General features: G+C 44.9%; 1 protein-coding gene across 1 annotated transcript in view; it reads left to right on the forward strand.

The window, feature by feature from the left end:
- Positions 1 to 8,243, forward strand: part of XKR6 (XK related 6) — a 205,383-nt gene extending 197,140 nt beyond the window's left edge. Inside the window, exon 3 of the mRNA XM_050314764.1 lies at positions 1 to 8,243. This exon is cut by the window's left edge and continues 23,909 nt beyond it. The gene's annotated coding sequence lies outside the window, so the exon portion shown is untranslated.
- The last annotated feature ends 11,780 nt before the right edge of the window (positions 8,244 to 20,023 follow it).

The following is a 20,023-nucleotide window of genomic DNA, read 5'->3' on the forward strand; positions in this document are numbered from 1 at the left end:
TATTTGTTCTTTATTTGCTTGAAAAAAAAAAAAAGGGTTGGATTTTGTACTTAGTGGTTATTTTCTCTGAAACCTGCTGGAAGTTAGAAAGGTCTCCTTTTAGCTCAGTGACAAGAGAGTCTGTCCAGTAAATTGAAGAGACAGCCTGGTTTTTATCTCTCCTGCAGTGGAATGTGGTCTGGGAAGGACTAGGTCATGGAAATCACTGGTGGATCTGATTTGGTCATGCTGATTAATGTTAACAAGATGCCAGGGGTATCCTTGCTGCCCTCCACAGTGGCAGGAGTAGGTGCTGAAGTCTGAAGTCTTGTCTGAAGTAGCATTTATGGTGTCCTCAGATGTTCAGAGGGCCGGTGGTTGTTTGATGAAACAGGGAAAGTCTTCAGCATTTCTTTTCCTTCATCTCTTTGAAAGGAGCTTAGATTTTCTTCCTTGCTCTCCCAAGTATTTCCTCTGGTGCTGATGGGATGCCTTTGGTTTTGGTCATGGGAGGATCTTTTTCCCCCACGTTGTTGTTTTGTTACCGTGGTCAATTTGGAACAATCTGCTTATGCTGCCTTTGAGGGGTTAAGTCCTTCTGTAGCATCAGCTCTGCTTTACTGAGAAGTTCTGTGTTTCTCTTCCATCTCTGGAGGAGAAAGTGGTTCTAGATCCATGCTCCCTGCTGTCCCATCTGCTCTTTTCCAGGTGGCAGGACTGTTCATTTCTGTAAAGATCCCTTTTATTTTGGCAGCTGTAGCACAGGCAAAATTTTCCTCCACCTTTGTAAATGTGGGAGAGCTTTATGTGTGGAGCTGAACCAACTTCTCTCCTGGCACAGAGCAGCAGCAGTGGTGAGTAGGGTGTGCTCTGAGCAGGAATTGCCTCTCTGTTGCCTGTTGCATGACAGACAGGATGTGACAAGTGGATATAATAGCATTGGGAATGTCTTCTGCTGTCTCACCCACCAGAGAGAAGATCTGGATAGAGGGTTGAGCAGGTTCTGACAATGGAGGCTTTACAGAAACCAAGACTCATTTGATTTGGATGGAGTGCCCCCTGAGATCATTTAGGCAGCAGAGCACTGACAGAGCATTCAGGGCTCTGTTTTATTTTCTCTCAGTTACTTCATGAGGCTTTGAGGCACAAAGCCCTGCACAGAGTCACAACTGGTTCACTCCCTGCTCAGGTCAAGAAGCAGAGTTGTGCCCCAGGCAGGATGGCCAAACCATAGTTTGAGGGTTTCTGGGTCCCTTGATGGCCCTGTTGTTGGACAGGACATGCCCGGGCTCACATGATGAAGGAGACACCAGTGCACCATCAGAAGATCCTACGATAGCTTAAAATATATAGAAAAAGTGCTGTAATTTAAAGTCATTGAAATCCTTCTCTGAAATATGGACTCAGTTAGCAAATGAGGTCATAATGCCTGTGAATTATTTCTGTTCTACATTCAGAAAAAGATAGTTGTTCAAACAAGCAATGGATCATCTCAATCCTGATGAGAATTAGCCTGGAACCACCAAAGCAGTCATGCCCTCCAGCCCACAGTCCTTTACTGGATATACATGGAAGAGATGTAATGCTGGCAGAAGCTGAAAGGACAATCTTCCCCCTTCTCAGTAGGCCTGTCCCATCTCTGAGGCTTCCTTCAGTCTCAAATATGCACCTTGAATTCCTTTCCTGAGGTGCTAATGGCATTAGCTGTGGGGACACTCAGCTCTTCCTGCTGCCAGTCCCTGTTTGGATCATGAGCTCAGTACTGATGACATCACTTGGCAGGGAAATTTTGTACAGCTCTTCCTGAGCACCAGATGAGCCTTGTACTGCCCAGCCAATTTGAGCCTTCAAGATGAGCAACCAAACCACCTTTCTGGGGGTGCTGCTTGGGGTCTCTTCATCACCGTCCCCGAGATGCATCGTGAGGGGTTGAGTGACACTTGGATTCGCTCCGAAGAGGCAAAAAGCTCTTAACTTGATGAGACACAGATTATTATCCCACTCCTATTGAGTTCCTTGACTCGATTCACACCAATAAATTAAAGAGAGCAGGACCTGGCACTCAGCTGTCACAGTTCTTTGGTTGTAAGCAACGTGTTGGCACAGTTTTGGCTGCAGAAAGCGAGCGTCGATGCAAACAATTCCCTATGTGAGGATTTAGAATTGGGTCTGGAGACAGCAGGCGCTTTGGTTGTGGGCACCCTGTCTTGGAAGCCAAGGGACACTGTCACAGGGAGAAAGGATGGGCCCTGGAAGTGTTTCTTTTATTTATTACAGACACAGTCACCATGAACTTTGTCAGATAAATGTCATGACAAGCTATGTGATAGTCAAGAGGAGGTAATATTAGGCTAGACCTGCAAACTAGTCTCTGCTTAATAAGAGAGACAAGGTTTGAGGGAGAGATCATATATTTTACAAGAAATATATATTTTATTATTAAAATACCTCCCCCTCTAAACCCTGCCTCTTGTATTACCTTAGACTATTCCAGCTCCCAAAACGTGACTGGAAAGTGCTTAGAAATGCCTAAAAAAAATGGATTTCGCCTCAGTGTTGCCATTCCAGTGTTAGCAAATCTTTCGTGGCCCTTTTAATCCTTGTGACTTGCACCCTGTTCTTCTCCCAGGGTACACACCAAAGCAGGAGGCTTCGACTTTGCAAGGTGCCAAAGGTTTCTTATGAAGTCCAAAAATACCATCCCTGCTTTCCATGGGAGCTGAGGGGATCAGTTTGTTCCAGGAAGAGCCCAGAATTTATTTTTTTTGCCATGCCTTGCCTTTGTTATGCTGCCAACAGAGCCTCAAGGACAGCATATGGCCTTGTTACACTTGTTTTCTCGGTATTTTTTTAAAAATCAAGACTCCACGAGTTTTAATGGTGTAAAATGTGCTGTGTTTATGGGTATTTCCCTTCCATAAGCAAGATATTTCTGCAGAATTCAGCACCTTCAGAGCTGGCTGCATTTTCCTGCAATCATTCCTAGTTTTTCAGGCTAGGGGAGTTTTACTGGCTATTTTTTTTTCTGGCTTCCCCCTCAAATCCAAGACTGATTTCAAATGTAATTCTTTGTTTTCTTCCTAAAACCTGATGCTCACTAGAAACTCAGCCTCGAGCTTTCCTAAAACTCATGGCCAAGAGCATCGAGATAATTTGCATCAAGTGAGGCCTGGGGAGGAATTCAGCACCACAACATGAGATTGGGTTAAGAAACCCCAGATTTGGCAAATCAGGGGCTGCACAACTCTCTGGATCACTTGTTTACTCACTCCATCAGGTCCTGTATTCAATACATCAGATGTTTTTGCATTATTACTTTTTTTTTCTATAAATATGTCACATTTTATCAGGAAAAACAAACATCTTTGCCACTTCTTGTATCATAACACAAGCAATTTTTATCCATATCAGCCAAATATTCATAATCCAAACTGCAGAGATCACAAATAACACTTTATTTGAGCAGCATAGTTTCTTTGTCAGGAGAAGAAGTGCCTGGTTTACATGAAGCAAGAAGAGCTGAAATTAATCTGGTATTAAAAATTACACCAGGCAATTGACAAAACTATTCTCTGCTCCTTTCTCGTTTGGTCTACTCTGAAATTATTTCAGCAGTGATTAAAATCTGATTATTGTCATGTCCCATGGCTACAGCTATTTATTTAGCTATTTACGGAGGTCCAGAAGAGGAGTCCTTTAACCTTGCAGGCTTTTGGCAGCCCCATGTGCAGCCAGATGTTCTTCCCCAGGTGTGTCCAGGCTGGATAATCGTGGCAGGATCTTGGGATGATTTCTTTTGGAAGCACTAAGAAGAAAAAATGCCAGTTTTGTCCTTTGAAAACTTATCTCAGTAGCAGCAACATCAGATTTTAGTACATGGCTTGTTCTCTCTTCTTTATTAAGGTACCTTTCGTGTCCATCCCCGTGACAATTTGTCACCCCTCCATACCTTAGATGGGGGTGGGGGAAGTGAGGCAAGATAGTGACACCCTGTCATTCTTCCAGGGGATTTTATTTCTTCCCCTTGCTCTTCATCCAGAACTGAAAAGGTCTCCCCCCAGAGCTCCAGTGGGAATCTCTGGAGTTTCAAGGGTTTGAGTGTCTCCACTAGAAACAGGAACTCTTCAGTGGAAGAGATCCTCAGGTTCTCGACCTTTCTGCTTGCTCCATAGAGGTAATATTTTAAAATTAATTTAAAAGTAATTTAAAATTAAAATTTTAAAAAAAATGACCTGGACACTTCGGGAGGCCTTACAGAAAAGATGTGAAAATAAGTAACTTTGCAATCGAGAGTGAGATTTTTATCTCACCTCACTTTAGACATCCACAGTGTGGATGCCTCACTTGTGTAGATTAATGAATGGAATACCATTTTTACATCCTGCAGAAAGGAATACGCCTTTCTGAGATGCAATTCCTGTCATTGTAAAGCAGCTGCCTGCGCTCTGTCAGATGAATCATGACCTAGAAATGTCTGTGTCTGTCTTGATTGTAGAAGAAGTCCGAGGTACCAACTCAAACACGAGCATCAATCTCTGTTTGTTCAGCTAACGAGGCTCCCAGTGTCCCCAGACCAAGATCAATTGTTAAAGTGTGCCCTGCAGAATCCTCACCTGTCAAGGTGATCTTCTGTTTGGGAAGAAAAGAACTCCTCACGTCCAACGTTGAGTCAAGTCGCTGTCATTTAAAATTTCTCTATTTCTGCAAAACATTAATGGCCACTTTACACCTTATTTGCACAGTAGCGCTTCCAAACCATCTCATTTTCATCTTCTTCCCCAAATCAGGGTTTCAGCAAGCAGAGAATTGTCACCTGCTGAAAATGCAGGGCTGCTTTCAGTCCAGGTTTGGTCACAGCCAACATTGCCTAGTTTGGGAATTAAAATAAATTTGCAGCACAGCTTTAAACAACCCAGACCAGCTTGTCAAGCCCCTCCAAAGGGACACTGTAAGGTCCTTACAGATTTTTATTGCAACACTATAGAAACAATTCAAAGGCTTGAACTGCAATGACTGATTCTGTGTCACTGGAGGAGAAATCCCTCCGTCTCTTGCACAGAATCAGCATCTTTTTCTTTTTTTTTTTTTTTTTTTTCTGTCAGAACAAACGGAATTGTTCCTTTTCATCTTCCAAAGAGGTTTTAGAGGACTGATGCCAATGATCCAGCGCTGAGACATTCCCTGTGTTCCACAAAGCACAGATCTTGCTGATTTCCTTGAGAAGGTCTCGCTGGAAACAAGCTACAGGTGCATTGGGATGAGAGGAATTGTGCTGACAGCTGCTGTGGAGAAGCAGCTGTGTTGCCTTGGTGTGAAATGAAGGAACAAAAATTTAAGGCAGCTGTTGCTCCAAGATGGATTGATAAGTTCAAGATGGAATAAGCTATCACTGAAATGTGTTGGTGCTTTAAAAAAATCCAAGCCTGCATAGATTTTTAAGACAGAATATTCCTGGTAAGATCCACTTTATCTTACTTGGATAACTAAAAGTTAACTCTCCAAACTCAAGCTGGTGCTGCTCAACTTCCTCTTTGATTCTTGGAGAACAAGACTCACCTCTCCTAGCAGAGATATCTAAAGGATGAGAGATCAATCATTCTCTGGAAATGCCAATTTCCTTCCACTAACTACAAAGGGAGCCAAGGGTGATCCTCTCACACAATGTGGAGATCACAGGACATTTTCAGCAAGTTCTTTTGTATAGGAATGAGGCAACATTCCTGCTGTCCTTCTTCCATCTGCAATTCATCAGAGAAGTTCAGACATTACCATCCAAGGGGCAAAATCACCCAAAAAGGTCCTCACTCTTTCGCAGAATAACAAAGCCTGACCCTCTCAAGGAGCCTCACAGTCTCACATCCCAAAGCTTGATAGAGTTTAATAGAAGCAACTTGGCTCATCAAACTTTCACCACTTCTTTTCTAGCCTCAGATCTTGTCCTTTAATTGTCTGCATATTTTCTGTGCAGGCAATAAAAAAAGTCTTCATGGACATTCTGACTTTTCAGCATTTTGGGGTTAGGCTTGTGGTTCGCTGCCTTGTTGTTGCTTAGAGTTTGGGAGGAGTGGTGCTTTTCCTTTTACAAGGTGTTTTTTTGTTGTTGTTGAATTTGTCTGTTAAATTGATTTTTGCTTTAGAATAATGATCAGAGCTAAAGAAATGCCTCCTGCAATGAGGCAGCACACCTAGAACATACCTCCATGCTTTGAGTGCTGCTCCACTCAAGCTCCCAGAGAAATGTGTCATGTAATTAAAGCCCAGGGTAGAGGAGCACTGGGATGGGAATGTGTCCAATCCTTGATCCTTTCCTCTTTAAAGGGATAAGAATCCTTCCTGACCAGGGATTTTGTCAAGGTTTTTACTTTTCTATGGGGCAGATCTCTATGAGCTCCCACGGTGCTGGGCAGGCTGGAGCAGCAAAGCCAGGCTCTGCCCAAAAAAGCAGGGAGTTTTAAAACTAAGGTGACCAAGGTACAGTGGCAGGTTGGAGATGTGTTGGGAGAGAGGAGTGGATTCCTACATGGAATTCCTGCAAGCAGGAGCTGAGGGGCAATGGTGGAACTGACTGTAGGAAGACCTGATGGGAGGATGATGTGTTGGACAGAAATAAAGTGTGGTGACTGATACAACCAAGAGAATCCCACTCTTGTGTTGGACTCCTGCTGCTTCTTAAAGTCTCACAAGTGTCCAGAGGAGAGGTAAAGATGGATGAACTTAGAAAAAAAAATTTATCCTTGTCTCCCTTGAGCTCATAATGCTCCTCAAACCTCCTACGGGCTCTGGCTGGGACTGCATTTTGCTGAGGATTGTAGATGCAATTTTTAAAATACATTTTTCAAAGTACATTTTTTTTTTGTTAGTCTAAAATATTCCTTTTAAGTAATTCTGCAGCCTTTGCCACCTGAGTACTGTATATTTACTTACCCACCCATTTGGGGGTGAGGAGAGTAGCTGGAAGAGGGATTAAACCCACTTACCTTTTGCTCTCTAAAAGTTTAAAGTGTCTGGTTTGACCTCTTTGCATCTGCTCCCTCTGTCATCAGTGGAATCAGATGGGCCCCCCTGGAGAGGAATTCCACCCCCCTTTTTTGGGTTTAACTTTCAATAACTTGAACTCAGATGAAACTCATCCTATTTACCCAAGTAAAGGCAACGTGAGGAGGTAGAAATTGCAGAATCAAGCACTAAATAAATTCCTGAAATGCTGTTCAGGGAAAGGAACATTCCTGCTGTAAGCCTGTATTTTTGGTGGTTAGGAAGTCAGCTGGATGCAACTTCTTGGAGCTGTGTTTTGACCTGCAGCCTCAGGTTTTCCTGGCTATTTTCTGATTACTGTGTTTTCTCACTTAGATAAAAGTCGAGTTGGCTATAAAGTAAAATCAGTGTGTTTGACTAAATTAGTGAGTCACCATGAAGCTTCAGGGATTGTTTGGGTGTCCTGTGCAGGGCCAGGAGTTGGGCTTCCATGATCCTTGTGGGTCCCTTCCAACTCAGGATATTCTGTGATTCTGTTGCCATTCTAAAGCTTGCTTAACTCCAAGTCAAAGCTGGATGCAAAGAGACAGGAGTGTCCAAAAATCGTGTGGATGTGGCACTTGAGGACATGGGTTTAGTGCTGAACGTGGTGGTGCTGATGGGTTGATGGTTGGACTCGATGACCTGAGAGGTCTTTTCCAACCTGAATGATTATGTGATGACTTTAGGTGATTTGTGTGTGTGTCCAGGGCATGTGATGGGCTGGACAGAGAGATGTGGAGAGAGGGCAGATGTTCCTCAGCAGTGACAGACACAGAGATGGTTCCTCTCTGAGCACTGGGATGTTCTGCTGTACTTTCAGGGTAGACACAGGTATGAAGTGGTGGGACCTCAGCTGCTCTTATCCAGCCCTCAGAGACAGGGCAGTCAGCTGCACTAAGGTCATTCTGGATTAAACCCATTAAATCAAGGGGTTGAACTTGGTTTTGCTCCAGTGATTTCCTGAATTCTCTCCTTTTTGGTGGCTTGCTTAGCGTGAAGTTGGCTTTTTGGGGCAGGAGCTGAGCATCTTCCCTGAGTTAGCTGGGTTATTGCAGGGCTGCAGCCATTTGCATCTCATCTTGACCATTTTAGAAAAAAAAAAAAACAAAACAAAAAAGAGCCCCTTCCAAATAGACCTGTGGCTTGGAGTCCCAGAGCCACTGTGGATGATCCTTCTTTAGGGAACTCGTCCACCCCCAAAAAAAAAAAAAAAAGTAGATTTTTTTTTATAACATCAAATGCACAAACTCAAATCCCAGCTGTGGGAAGCCGAACACCAGTTTGCCTGGCCAAAAAAAAAAATCAAAAAAACAACCAACCAACTGGTGAGTGAGCACGAAGCAGCAGTTTGGAGAGCACAGAATCATCTGTGACCTCCAGGAGCTCAGTGGGGTGGCAGAACACCGGCACTCAAACGCACACCCGCGTCCCTCATCGACCGGTTTTCACGTTTCTTTAAAATGTTGGGGTTTCGGCAAAGTTTTCATGCTTTTTATTGAGGCAAAAGTCCGTGCTTGTGAAACTTGTGAACTTGATGTGTTATTTTGTATCTGTTAAAAAAAAAAAAAAAAGAAAAGAAAAGAGAAAAATGTATTTAAAGCTAAAGAGCCGTTATGGTGCGGGGTTTTTTCTCTCAAACTGGTGCATACACTTTACATCAGGGACCTACTATACAGAACAAAAATCAGTGCTACAGTTACTGTAAAACCAGATACACACCTTTTACTGTAATAATAACTTTTAAAACCTTGCACTGTAATGGTTGCTATTAAAAAGAAAAAAAACTATAAAAAAATTAAAAAAAAAAAGAAAAAACTATATAAAAAAACCCACAAAACTTGTCAGAACTGATTTTGTATCTTTGATTATATCTGAAATTTTAGCATTTTTGTATGACTTGCCATGTCAACGACAGCATCCTCCATGGTTGATTTCCAGGTTCTGTTTCCTTTCCATGTGTAACCAAACCCATGCATTGCTCCCTGTGGATGGGCAGGGAATTGGCCATGGGAACCGAGTAGGGCACCCCCTGCTCTTGTCCAAGAGCCCGAACGAGCCGAGTAGAAGGAAAAGCAGAGAACCCCAAACCCTTGGGATGGTTTCAGACCCCGTTCAGAATTCCAGCTGCCCCGACCGTGCGACAACAGGACCGGCGAGCGATTCCCGAGTCATTCCTTTATCCTGGCGTTGTTCTGGCCACCTCCAGCTCCACCACCCAGCAATGCATCATGAGTAGGTAGGAAATCCAAACCAATATAGAGATAACTTTGCGATCACTAAGTTTATTGAGTAATTATTGGGTTTGTTTTCTTCCCCTTTTTAAACTTTTTTTTTTTTTTTAACTAAGATGTGTTTGGAATCAGACAGCATGGTGTTGAAATTCTTTCTGTTTTTAAATACTGATACATTCTGTGTGTAAAGTCTTGTTTCTTAGCTAAGAGAAGCTTAAATGTGGAGCTGAGTTTGAACCATTATTTTTTCCTTGTTGTACTGTGATTCGGGAATTATTTTGATATAATCCTTTAATTTGGTAGAAGATTTCCCACACCTTCTCCCTCCTTCCTATCACCATTTCATATTTTTTACAAAACTGAAAAAAACACAAACAAACAAAGGAACAAGTAATCTTTTTTTCTCTATTTAGGCTGTGTAATGTTGTGTTGTCCAGATTCTGTATAAAAATATGTATATGATGTATCTGATATTTGGCAGTGAACGGCTGCAACTTTAACCAATATAATTAACAAAGAAATGCATAATGTTGGTGTTTTAAAAAGTAAAAAAAAAAAAAAAACCTAGTTAAGATGTTTGTGTAAACTTGCATGGTTTAAAATGTACTTAGTGCATTGAGAAATGTTGTTAGGGTCCTAAGTGAAAGGCTGGTTTACTTTTTGATTCTAATGGTGATTGGTTTGTTGATCAGAATATCCCCTATACTGTATGTCTTAGTTTATTTAGCATATTGATTTCTCTTTTTTTATTTAATTAATTTTTTTTTATTATTATTTTCTCAAGATCTAGCATAGTGTATCTATCTCTGTGTAAAACTGTTCCTTAAAACCAGGTTGTGGAAACTGCGTTTCGTCCGGCAAAATGATGTTTTGCATCACAGTCGCGGTTCAGTTGCGTTCCATTTAATTTGCTGTCAAGTCCAGGTTTGACTTTCCTTTGGGATCTCACCCCCAGGCCAGGCTGTAGGTGCCACTGGGACCAGGAGGACCCCAGTGTCTTGCTCCAGTCGGACACCGGCACCAGGCCTGGTGGTCTCTGATGACAGAGGGGTTTTATGAGGGCAGGATTTGCTCCTTTCCCAAGGAAAAAAGGCTGGGTTTTTTTTCCCCTCTTGGCAGTGTGTGTTTTATCAGGATCGCAGCAGGCACCCCCTGGGGTTTCTCCCAGCTCTCTAGTGGATGAATTTGGCTTTTTGGGGCAGCCACCCCACGCTGCTGAAATAACGCAGACAACCAGCCCTTGCCACCATGAGAAGCACGATGAGCCTTCAGCACTCGCAATAAGCTCCACGCTCCCTTCCAGAAGCACAAACCTTCCACGTTCCAGAGGAGCTGGCTCTGTGTCCTGCAGAGCTAAGCCTGGCTGATGGACGTCGTGAGAGCCAGGACCAAACATCCAAGAGGCAATCACATGAGCAAGGAGCATTTTCACATCTCCTGCCCCCACCACACCTCTTCCCAGTTTTCCCCGGGCTTTGCTTCTGCTGAAACACCAGGATGGGGACATTTCCAAGCCTCCAGAAGGAACTGCACCAACACCATCTAAATTTGCTGGGTTTACTGACCATGAATGGCTCCTGAGATTGCCCTCCCTGTGCTGGTCAATGCTGATATGAACGCTCTTGTCTCTCAATGCCTGAAAAAATCTCCAGTGGCCTTTCCCAAAAATCAGACAGAGCAAGACTTAGATACATAGAGCTACCCAACTTCTTCGTGATCTTCATCCCAGAGGGTCTCAAAGGGCTTTTCCAGCATAATTAACACGATCTCACTTGTGCAGCCTGAGAAGTGGCAGAGCACTGTTACCGACCCGCCGCCGCCTCTGGGGTGAACCCGTCCAGCTCACGGCGACTCTATGCAACAGTCTGGTGCAAGAGGTGTGGGTCACACCTTTGGGGGAGCCTAGCAAAGGTATAACATGCACAAATCCCAGCCGAGTCCTCACCAAGACCAGAGAAGGCAGGTTGAGTCACTTAATTTCCCTTTTCAGGGCAGTTCCCCTCTCACACCATGCTGGGCATTGAGCTGTCTGAGTAACCTAAACTTTTCCAGTTTCCTTTCATCAGCTTTTTTTTCCTGGAAGCTTTCAAAGTCCTCTTTTCACACAGGAGGATAGGGAACAAATCTTTCCTTCCGAGCTCCAGAAACAAGACAACTCCATGCCTCTCTCCTTCTACTCATTGACCAATTAACTTCCAGTCTTCCCTGATCTCCACAAATGAGTTACACTCTGATTTTGCTGCTTGATGTTCTAACTGATTTTAATCTGGACAGAAACAAGCAGCCTGGCATTAGGCACTGGCAGGAATCCTTGCCTGGCATGCAGAAATATGCACTGTCCTGGGGCCAGATCGTACAGCTTGATGGATCCCGGCTTGTGGCCTTGATGCTGACTCCAAATCCTGTGATTTGTTGTAGGATTGGCTGCATCTGAAAAGCTGCTCGTGGTGGTCGTCTCCCCAGCTTGGTAAGCTTTATCCTTACTTTGTTCCAGGTCCAGTAAAACAGTGGAAATGCCCAAGCACCGGCTCTCTGGTGAGAGGAGATCACCTGGTTGATGGTTCATGGCGTGGTGCTCAGTGGATCTTCCTTTAAGAGGAATTCAGTCGATCCTGAGTCTGAGGTCTTTATTTGGAAATTTTTTAATTTCAAAGGCTGTGAGATCAGTGACTTCAGACCCCTCAGGGTTGTGGAGCATCCTCAGATGGAGGACATCAGTCCTCAATTCCTTACCAGAGCTTTTCCTGTTAGTTTTGTTTCTGCAGAGCTGCCCTTCTGTGTCTCCAACACGTCTGGGAGAAGGAGCTGTGCCCTGTTAGGAAAGAGTTTGCTCCTTGAGAGATGCAATCTGGATTTATGGACATGTAGTGTCCCCTTGCCCTTGGTCCACCTGCCTCCTCATGGCCCCACACACATCAAAAGGAAGTTGGCTTTTAGAGCAGCCTCCTGCAAATTCAGTCTCCAGTGGTGCATCCTCCTCCCTCATCTCATGAAAATGTTTCCATTTGAGGAATTAACCAAATACCTGATAGAAATTACCAGAATCCCACAGAAATAACTCATGGCACGGCTCTCCACCAGCTGCCAGAAAGATGCTCATCTTCTAGTTGTCTACCAAGCTTTGATTTGCTCAAAGGACCACGTTATAGAGTTAGACAAAAGTCCTCTTCAAAAGTATTACACTGGTTTCCAAGCTGAGCACCCTGTTTTGCTCACCCTTCAATCTCATCCTCACCACAACCCATCCAAAGAACCTCTGTATAGACAATTTCCCCTTCCTGCCCCTAAGAAGAACAAATCCCATGACCAGCTTTCATTTCCATCCTTAAACCCCCAAAAAATAATTAAAAAAAAAAAAAAAGATAAAAAACCCTCTCAAGCCCTAAACCCTGAAAATATTCAGCAAAGTCAAGGTGAGGGGGAGATTTTGCAGGCCATGGCTGTGGATTAATGCAGGACTTTCCATGACTGTTGTATTTCCAACGCAATAAAGAATAACCAACTTATTGTAGCAAACCTTGTGCCAGGTGCTATCTCCCAAAACCTTCTGCATGGAACAGTCTCCCTGTATTTTCTCCACCAAGCAGCACTTTGCTGAATGTTGGAAGGGAAAATCCCCCCCTTTGCCTCTGTCCCAGTAGGGGCAGATTCCAAATGGGGAAAACTACGTGGCTTTACATGTGGTTTTTCTTGTTTTTTCTTTCTCTCTTCCTTTATTCTTCCTTTTTTCTTCCTTTTCTCTATCTTAAGACTTTTTTTTTCTTTCTTTCTTTCTCTCTGTCTTACGCTTTCTTTCTTTCTTCCTTTCTTCTTTCTTTCTTTCTTTTTTCTTTCAATCTCACTCTTTCTCTCTCTCTTTCTTTCTCTCTTTTTTCTCTTTTTCTCTTTTTCTGTTTCTTTGTTTCTTTCTCTCTCTCTTTCTCACTTTCTTTCTCCTTTATCTTTCTTCTCTCTATTTCTCTCTTTCCTTCTTTCTCTTTTTTTTTTTTTTACTTTTTCTTTATTTAAATCTCTTCCTCCCCCAGTCTCTCTCTCTCCCTCATTAAGTTTGCCTTTCTTCCTCCCCTCTTTCCTTCTTGTGAGATGAGGAGGTAGAAAGTTCACTGGAAGCCACTGGATTTGGTCTGTCCATCATAGTTTCAACGTTCAGTTGAGGGTGCTCTTGTGAACACCTCACAAATGTCCATTTGGATCTACCTTTTGTAGTTTGTGCCTCCACCCCAGTTTCATTTCTTACCTCTTTTGGATTCTCTTTTCCACTGGTGTTTTGCCCCAGTGTCCTTTTCTCACCTTTAGCAAGCTGAACCCTGGACTTCAAACAGGAAGATGTTGTCCCAGGAGCTCATTTGATGTCTCTCCCACCTTCCAGCAGCCACGTGTCTTCTTCTCCAGAAAGGAAAACGCTGCTCAGAGCAAGAGGAGCCGAGGATCCCTGGATCCTTGCAGTAGCTTTTCCTCTTAACTCCTTTATGTGTGACTCTGTTTGCCCACCCAGGTACAATAAGATCTATCTCAGGGGGTTTGTGAGGCTCATTCTGATTGCTGAGACCCTTGTCTGGAAGGTGGGGTAGAAATGCCCAGCACTGATCAGCTCATCAGTGTCCTCCACACCAGCTCTTTCTTGACACATCTTGACACTCTTTCTTGGCAGAAGCTCAACACTGTTCTGAGTTCTGTTCATTCCTTTCATCTGGCTGATGGTTTGGGGCATTTCCATCAAAGGCAAGGCTGGATATGAAATGTGGAGGAGATCAGGCACAGGAATTTCTGCTCTTATTCCCGAGACACATGGAATTACCAACACAACTGTGCACAACAGGGAGTTGTCCCACTGTCCCAAGCCACCACCAGCCACCTAATCCATCTCTTTGCCTCCATGAACGCTCAGCCTTTGCACTGAAAAATCTCACTGAAGAATCACAAGTGCACATTTTGGCTGCATGGGAGATGCCAGTGCTTTCCTGTACCACACCCTGGGCTGTCCTATGGCACCACAGGAACATCCCAGGGGGTGTTTGCTGGTTGCTCTTTGAAAGGATGTGCAGGGAAAATTGACTTTAAAATAATTTCTCAGCTTTGATAGGAGTTCAGCACCCCCAGCCAGACTCTCCTGGACTATACAAACCTCAGTCAATGGATTTGGGCTCTAGCAGACAGGATTTAGGATGTGAATCCCAGTAACTGGTGCTGGAGGAGAGGAAAACTTTGTCACAATCCCATCCTACCCCACAATTAGTGAAGGGTGCTGTTTTATCCCAAGTTTTTTTTCTTTTTCAGAAAGAATGGTTAGCAGGCTGAAAACCATTCTGTGCCAGTGCAGGAATTTCTGCTTGGAATTTCTGCTACTTTTTTCAGGAAAACCGGATATCTAAGGAGCTCCACTGAGGAGGGTTTTAGAAAGCTGCAAGAAAATTGGATTAGAACACAAAATGGTAAAAAAAAAAATATCAAAGAAAAAAAGAGAAAAATATTCTATAAGAGATGCGAAAGGAGGGAAAACAGTAGGAGAAATGACCTCCTTTCACCCACACTGGTACATGGAAATTCTTGAAGCAGCTTTGAGTGGGTCCCTCTCACTGGAAGGCAGCACTCAGAGAACTTCTGCACTGTTTGCCCCTGAAAACTGAGTCACACTCAGGAACAGAGGAGGGGAGAGCTTTAGTTAAGGTGAAGCGAGTTTTCTGCACAGGGGAGTTGTGTAGGAAAGAACCGTTCCATCCCTTAAGGATTTCTGTGAATTTATTTTTTCCAACCCACATGGAAACCTCAAGGCTACCAGCAAACATTAAACAAAAAATATGCAAAACAATGCACATGCCAACAAAAACAGTTTTGGGTTTCTCGGAGGGAGACTGTTTTGATCTTTCCCTGTTTGCATCCTCTTTTTTTTTTTTTTTTAATATAAATTATCCTGCATTTTGAAATAAAAGCTGTTTCTGAAATGACCAAAACAAAACAAAACAAAACACCAACTGAAGGAAAATGTCCAAGAAGAAATCCAAGAGCTTCAAATCAAGTCATTCCTTTCCCAAAGGATGTGGTATTTTTCAACAGGAAAAGGCCTGAAGATGCCATTTCCCAAGGAGTTTTAACTGTGACTCCCTGGCTTTTTGTGGAGGGAGAGAAAACTATTTCCCCAGAGAATACCCTTCCCACCCCTTGACCCTCTAGTCCATCTTACAGGGCTCACTTTGCAGTGGGATTCCCTTTACCATGAGAGCCCTGAGCCTGCAGCAGCATCCAGAGCATCGCAAACAGCTCATGCCACGAGATCCTTCCTCACAGGATGGGAACAACCAGGCATCCAGGAGGATTTAGTCCCCATCAGCCTGTGGAGCACCAGGAACAGCACAGGCAGCACCACCTCAAGTCCTGCCTGCCCTTCAACCGAGGCAGGATGGGGCTGTCTTTCTTTTCTGAGGTGGTAAAGTCTTCTACTGCCTTAAAACCAACCAAACGAAGCAAATGCCCTCCTTGGTTTGTGTAGTTTCGCTTGCTGGCAGCAACACAACCCGCAGGAAGAGTCTCTTTAGTACTATTTTTAAGATAACTGTGTTTCTTTTCCCCTTTCGAGCGAAACTCTAAAAGCTCCTGGAATACTGAAATTTGGAAGAAGTCCCCATTATCCACCAGGGAAGCCCATTCTCTCTCGTCCTGCCCCAAGAAGCCCCTTCCCATTGCCCCCAGAATGATAAGCACATGGCAGAGGTTCGAGGGACCACGGCAGCCCAAGGCTGCAGTGACAAAGAAATAAGCACAGTGTTGAGACTTTAAGCACATGAACCAGCCTGCTCCACGATCCTGATAAAACCCACTGCCCAGCAGGGAATTCCCTGGTGCCCCTCCTCAAAGATCCCAAGCCCACATTCACACTCGCTCCTCCTCTCCTCCCGCTCCACCTTTTCTCGTCCGGACTTCACCCCCCACTCCCCCCAGGCCAGGCTTACACCAGGATATCCCGCTCAGCTCAGCTCTTGCCTTCACCACCAGCGAGGAAGGAGACTCTGCAGAAGGTTCCTGTGTGCCAAGGGGTGATTTTCCCGGGAGCAGGAATAGCCCTGGGAGCTGCAGGGCAACGCCCGGTGTCATCAGCGTTGGGTGTGGGAGAAGAAGGTTATCCTGGCCACAGCTGTTTGGTTAGACCTGGCCTAGAGCTTTGCAGCAGATCTGGGCTTGTGCACTCGCCTCTTCCTTGTCCCATTCGGTTTCTGAGCTGTTTTCTTTTTTGCACTGTCAGGAGTTTTTTTCAGGGTGTTACTTGTCGTCGGCTGCATTAATTAATTGCTGTTCGTTAAGCCTCTCCACCAAGCTCTTTAAATGAACGTCAGTGGCTGTCTTCCCTTGGACAATAATGAATGTATATATCGTAAGTGCAGACTATACAGAAAAGTGGCTAAGTCAAGGATCAGAGGGTTTTGTAAAGCCTGTTTATTTTTTTAAATAAGTTTGAGCATTTATATTTTACCACCATTTACGTGGTTTTGGGGAACCCAGATTGTGTCAAGATCTCATGCCAAAACAAGCCAAAAGTTGTTTGATTTCAACCTTTTTCTTCCATGAACCATATTTTAAACGATGCTTTGTCATTTTAAACGATGCTTTGTCATTTTAAATGTTTTATTGAAACATGTACTGATGAAAAAAAAAGAAAAAAAACAAACAAAATGTCATCTTGACAAAAGATTTATACATGAATCAGAAAGTATTTATTTCAATTTTGTACCTTTCCATTTTAATACATTATAATGTATTGACTCAACTGAGATAATATAAACAGTTCATTTTAATAACATGTTTGCAGCGTGCCGTGTCTTTTTGTTCTTTCCTTTCTACTCCATGCTGGACACTGATCCTATGAAACCAAAAGCAGATCTGAAATCTTTCAGATCCTGGCAATCCTGAGTTTCTTTTAAACCAGAGCAAGAGTGTATCTTTAGCAGGATGTTCCAGGATAAAAAAAACCAAAGCGGCACTGGGTCAAAGAGTGGGATAAGGTAACCTGGGAGAGCAGAGGGTCTGGGGGTAAGGATGGTCCAGGGTTAGAGGAAACCACCACACAGCTGGAAATCCAACTGCCTCCTGCTGGCTCTGGATGATGTGACCCCCTGTGGAGTCCCCGGACAGGGAATGGCACAACCATCCCATTTGTCCCACTCCAAGGGAAGCAGTTTGCATCCTCTGGCAGTGGGATAGTCCCTGAATTGAGACCCCCAGGTGAGCAACTCCCACAGGGACTGTCTGACACCTGTCCTGTCCCTCCTTGTCCCCACTCACTCAATCCCTGAGTAAGGATTGACTCTCTTCCCCACCAAATTCAACTCCAATTCCCGAGTTTTTTCATTCATTTTCTTTGTCACCCTCTGCCTCTCCACATCCCTGCCCAGGGTGGTGGATGAACCCCTCACACACATGAAGGGACACGTCTCGGCTGCTGTTGCTGAGCTGTGTTTGGCTCCTCTGGTTTCTGCTGTGTTGGGGCAATCCCAGACATGAGAACAGCCTGGGGGAAGAACTCACTGAGGTCAGCCCTGGGGAGAAGGACTTTGGGGAGAAGGACTTTGGGTGCTGGTGGGTGAGAGGCTGGACATGCCCCATCCATGGGCACTCCCATCCCAGAAACCCCCTGTGTCCTGGGCTCATTCCACAGCTTGGGCAGCAAGGGAGGGGGGGATTCTGCCCCTCTGCCCCCTCAGGTGAGACCCCACCTGCAGAGCTGCCTCCAGCCCTGAGGAACAACAGCACAAGGACGTGGAGCTGCTGGAGTGAGTCCAGAGGAGGCCACGGAGATGCTTCTGAGGGCTGGAGCCCCTCTGCTCTGGAGCCAGGCTGGGAGAGCTGGGGGGTTCACCTGGAGAAGAGAACACTCTGGAGAGACCTCACTGTGGCCTTACGGTACTTAAAGAGGGGTTATAAAACAGAGGGAGAGAGACTTTTTACACAGGCAGAGAGTGACAGGACAAGGGGGAACAGTTTTAAACTAAAAGAGGAGAGATCCAGATTAGACAATGGGTGGAAATTCTTCCCTGTGAGGGTGGTGAGGCCCTGGCACAGGTTGTCCAGAGAAGCTGTGGCTGTCCCATCCCTGGAAGTGTCCAAGGCCAGGTTGGACGGGACTTGGAGCAACCTGGGCTAGTGGAAGGTGTCCCTGCCCATGGCAGGGCTGTGGGACTAGATGGTCTTTAAGGTTCTTTCCAACCCAAACCATTCTATGATTCTGGGATTCTCTGCTCTGGTTTTCTGGCCTCAGTTTGTGCCTGAAATGCTGATTCCATCCTGGTCTCTAAGGCACCGTCTGGCCAGGTCCACGCTACCAAATTCCAGAGGCAGGGGGGGTCACATCCAAACCAACATTTGGGAATGGTCTGTTCTAACTCCTGTGGCAACTCCAAGGGATACTTGAGACATTTCCAACTAACCTGGTCCAAAATTGTACTCAGGAGTGTGCTTGTAAACCTATCCAGGAGTTGTTTATTGCTACAGATATAAACAGTGTGGTGGACCATCATGCCAGCCTGTTGGATTGCAAAGCACACTCACAACAAGGGAGGGTGGACACTCATTGCAGAGGCCCTCTGGGTGCTGATTTCTGGTGACAGCCTCTGGGTATTGTCAGGAAAAGCAGATACTGTTCTCCATGACTGACATATAGAGCTGTTCCCTTCAAGAAAACCACTGTTCTCTTCCCTTTGGAGAAGATTTTTATAGGAGAGGGAATCTGAACCTGCAATTTCTCCACCCCCATATTTAACAGCACTCATGTAGAGACAGACTCCAGGAAGGTCCCCTCAAATCTGACAGTTTGGTACCAATTCTATTGTCAAATACCTGACACATGGGAGGTGATGGGGAAAGTGGACTTCTGGTACAGCAACGTCCCAAAATCTTGGTGGTTTCCTCCAGAAGTTTTCAACTTCATCTTAAGAAATTCCTTACAACACAAAGACAGCAACTTTTTGTGCCAGATCTGTCCCAGTTTGCTGCAGGCAGGACCCCAGAGTGAGCCCTACACAGCTGTGAAGGTCCAGCATTACACTGCATGCCAAAGAATAAAGAGCAGGAAAAGAGGTGGCTCGTACAGAGCAGTAGCTCAAACCAAACATTCCTGTGCCTCCCAAATGCTCTGGACAGGATCTGGATTTCAGGAGACTGCCAAAGTTTGATTGGAAGGCGGATCTGGGAGATACTGAATGGGAGAGGAAGCAGAAGTGGGTGGGAGGATGTGCAGCCTCAATGTCACACCTAAGGGACAGCAGAGAAGAGAGCACGTGGGTTATGGAGAGGCACTGGGAAGAAATCCAGGCGACTGTGGGCACCCACTGCAGATGGTGTCCTTTATTCTGACTCCACTTACCCTGCCTGAGGTTGCCACTGTGGGGCACCTTCCTCTGCTCCCCACCACAGGAGGACTTGTGTTGGGATGGCATCCATGACAAACTTTCCCACCACTGCCCTGAGTTCACGTGAACACCTTTACCCTTCTGAGCACTGCACTCTGCACCTCACTCCCTGCAGCCTCACCTGTCCTACCAGGGGCAGAAAGACACTTTTGGCAGAAGGGGGATGGACCATTCCTTCCTTACCCCAGGATCAAAGGGATGATGGCCTTGGTGCACCATGAGACTGTGGTGTGGGCTGGGAGCTACCAAACTGCTCTCTTAGGCTTGAGGAATCTGCCCTGAGATGCAAAGGTTCCTAATCTTAATCAGCCCTGAAATGCAAAATTCTTGCCCCCTTGACTCCCCAGATGCGTCAGGAGCGATGATTCCTGCACTTTTCCACATATAATGGCAAGTCTG

This window comes from Myiozetetes cayanensis, unplaced genomic scaffold, assembly GCF_022539395.1.
Source record: "Myiozetetes cayanensis isolate MyiCay16 unplaced genomic scaffold, myiCay2020 scf2-11, whole genome shotgun sequence".
NCBI lineage: Eukaryota > Metazoa > Chordata > Aves > Passeriformes > Tyrannidae > Myiozetetes > Myiozetetes cayanensis.